At 48.7% G+C, this 3,286-nt stretch overlaps 1 long non-coding RNA gene across 1 annotated transcript; it reads left to right on the top strand.

Moving 5' to 3' along the window:
* Nucleotides 1-207: 207 nt before the first annotated feature.
* Nucleotides 208-2,571, top strand: LOC140705922 (uncharacterized). Its single transcript, XR_012085549.2, has 2 exons — nucleotides 208-346; nucleotides 1,706-2,571. It is a non-coding gene; the product is annotated as an uncharacterized LOC140705922 (long non-coding RNA).
* The last annotated feature ends 715 nt before the right edge of the window (nucleotides 2,572-3,286 follow it).

Here is a 3,286-nt window from a genome sequence, read left to right as displayed (position 1 = left end):
CAGGCGACCTGCAGCCCGGACCGTGACATCTGCGTGAACCCTGCCAGCTCCTTCGCCAAGTTCACTGTCCATCAAATAACGAGATACGGTGGCCTGAGCACTGTTAATTACCACAGGAAAAACCTTTATTATCTCCGCAGCCATCTATTATACAGTCGTCGTCAATTCCCCGGGGGTGAGCGCGGGAGGGCTGCTGGGGGGGGGGGAGAGAGAGATGGAGGAGGAGGAGGCCGCGCGGTGGATGGAGAGAAGCGGGGGAACTTCGCCAATGGTCAAAGAGTGAAAAGGATAATTAAAGACATCTTGGAAGGAGGTCAAGAAATTAACAGCCTAATACGAACGGACGGTGATTATTACACGTTAACGGTTATTACACTTCGCTTGCAAATGTTCGTGGCTTGTAAAGCGGGGGGGGGGGGTGAGGAGAGAGATCAAGGCGAGCGCGGGGGGGGCGTCTTTACATCGGGGAAGGGCTCCGGCCTCTAATTGTATGTACTCGGGATGAATCCAATGCTCCACGAGTCTTAGAACCCCGTATATACACATAACATACAATATAAGTTTAAGCCACGGGGTTCAAGGACTCGTGGCGTGTTCGCTTCATCCGGAGTACATACATTTTGAGATGTATATATAAATTGTCATGGGTGGGGTTCAGACCACATGTGTGAGATCAGGGAAAGTGCATGAGTCAAACCATCTTCAAGAACGCGATTGAACGTCCTTAAGTTTCAAAGCGGGTCCCCCGGGCGCCCAAAGGCCTCGGAGGCGCCGTTCACACGCGACGCTTCCGGGATTCGAAGGCCTCCCCTTTTGCAAGGACTTTCGAGGGCAGACGTGTGGTCGTCTTCGGTCGCGCCTGGGCTGGATCTGCGCCTGGTTATTTCCCCCTTCTCCTTTTAACTCTCCTTTAGACCTCGGGCAGAGTCGGCAGCGTCGCTGGCCGGGCGTTCGCAGGAGCTGGTGTGAAAAAAAAAAAAAAGCAAACTCTTCTCCTCCGATTTAATCAGTTCACCCGTTTCCACGGGGACCATCGGGCTGGATGAAGGGGTTCGCTCTCATTCGGCGCGTTCAGCTCCTGCCGGAAAGGCTCAATTCTCGTGACTCCTGGTGAAATCCCCTCCTCGTCCTGGAGTGGAAACCAAGTCCCATTGTGCCTTGCGTGACAGCCAGCCCTGGCTCCCCCCCACACACACACACACACACACACAGTTCGGTGGGATTCGCTTCCAAGTAAACCCTCTTGTAATCGGGGCAGTGAATCCAATAATTATTAATCCGGAATAAAAGGCCTGATTTGCGAGGGGGGGGCACCAATTAAGGCTGAAAGGGCGAGTCCCTTTCCTAGAATGTCAGGAGGAGAATAAAACCAGCGACAGGGGTGCCCTTCCAGATGCCTTCCACGGGCCCCCAGCCGGCTCGCGTGTCCTGGCCCGATCCGCACCCGCGTTCATAGTTACGGGGATGGAACAGATCGACGAGAAAGGACGCAGCTACTGGGAGGCGGGGGAATTAAAGCACAGGACAGGTCGGCGAAACCAAGAGGCCTGGGAGTTGGTGCCTTGTTGGTTTTGCTTTGCTTCTTCCATCAAAAACCCGCTGATTAAAGGGGAACCTCACGACCGTTAGCATTTTCGACGGATCATATAGGGAGCTCTGCTAATTAAAGTTAGTCATTGACATTTGACTGTTTTCTTTTTCTCAGTTTACCACAAAGATTCACCTTTAAAGGCAAGGTCAGGAGGGCAGGGGCTTCTGGTTCACTAGAGGGTCAGCCTGCCAGCAGTATTTAACTCAGCGTCATCCTGCAAACCTTCGCCAGCTTTGACGAAGAAAGAAAGAAAGAAAGAAAGAAAGAAAGAAAGAAAGAAAGAAAGAAAGAAAGAAAGAAAGAAAGAAAGAAAGAAAGACTACCTTGAGTAGGAGCAGCAACCCCTAAGTAGCTTAGCCTGCCCTTCTAGATGGACGCCCACTACATCCAGGTAAGCAGGCAGAGACAACGATTTCCAGCCAGGCTCAAGAACACGTCTTGAAGTCTCATGGAAAGACCGAACCAAGGGATTAGAAAAGAAACCGGTTAAAGACGCTTTACAGTATTCGGAAAAGTTTCTTCTCTCCTGACCTGCTCTTCGGGGATGAGGCCGTCACGTGTGCAAGAGAGAACAGGAACTTCCGGTAGTGTTGAACAGATGATCCTCCTCTGCTGGGTGGCTCCCCACCGAAAAGACGACAAGCCCCATTGACCCTATTTCCATCTTCTTGCTCTGTTCCTCGTTTATGGTGCAGGCGGGGCCTGGAGAAGAGTTTTGCTCTTGTTTATGTTTTGGTGGGCTGCAGTTCTCTTTTAATTGATCTTTTAAAAAGTTAATCAGCTTTTTTTTTAAAAAAAGATATGCAGCTAACCAGTCATGTTGGCCCCTTTGTTTCTAAAAAGAGTTTTGTTAAATCTGTACATGGCAGGTTCTGGTTTGGAAGAAATGTTCATCTTCATGTCGCACACGGGAGTGGATGTTTCATGTAACACATTGTCTCACAGGTGTATCTTTTAAAAATAAAATATACTTCTTACCCCAGTAATAGTTGTCGTTTTTATTTCTCCCCTGGGAATTGCAACCACTATTGGTCAATCAATTTAATAGTAGAGAAATTTTGTTTGAGAAGGATTTTTTTAAAGAAGGTAAACATTTCAGAAAAATTGTCATGGGTGGGGTTCAGCATTCTAATTCTTCCCTTGTCCTGAAGTGCCTGAGAGATGCAGAGTAGCTTATCTTTCATTGTACAGCTAGTGGAGTGACAGCCGACGGCCTCCTTTCAGCCACCCCCCCCTCCCCAGCTTCCCACACAAGCTTAGGGAAAGAGTTCATAAGATAATTCCTTCCACAGGGCTTTTTCTCTTCAGGAACTGAGGGCAGCCTAGGAAGCTGCAGAGCACAGAGAAAGAATATGTGTGATAGAAAGGGAGGGAGAAGGAGGAGCAGTTTCCTGAAATGTTATGGTACAAAATGTAACTCAGTGAAATCCCAAATGGCCCTGAAAGGGAAGAAAATGGAAGCTTTTTTCTTCAAGAAATCAAACTTGTGGAAAACTAATTCCCCCACCCCCGAGACACATTACGAGATTTCCTTTTTCTTACTCTCCTGAGCCATTTTGCACAATAGTTCCTGGATTTTTCTCCCATTATTTTGGTACCTGCCTCCCTGCTGCCGCCACCACCATGGCCAAGAATTATAATTGCAGCAGAAGGCAAATGCTCTTATTGCCATGTGCCATGGCAGTGCAAAAACCT

This window comes from Pogona vitticeps, chromosome 3 (assembly GCF_051106095.1).
Source record: "Pogona vitticeps strain Pit_001003342236 chromosome 3, PviZW2.1, whole genome shotgun sequence".
NCBI classification, from domain to species: domain Eukaryota; kingdom Metazoa; phylum Chordata; class Lepidosauria; order Squamata; family Agamidae; genus Pogona; species Pogona vitticeps.
Note: the sequence above shows the minus strand (reverse complement) of the source record. Positions and strands in the feature narration are given on the sequence as shown.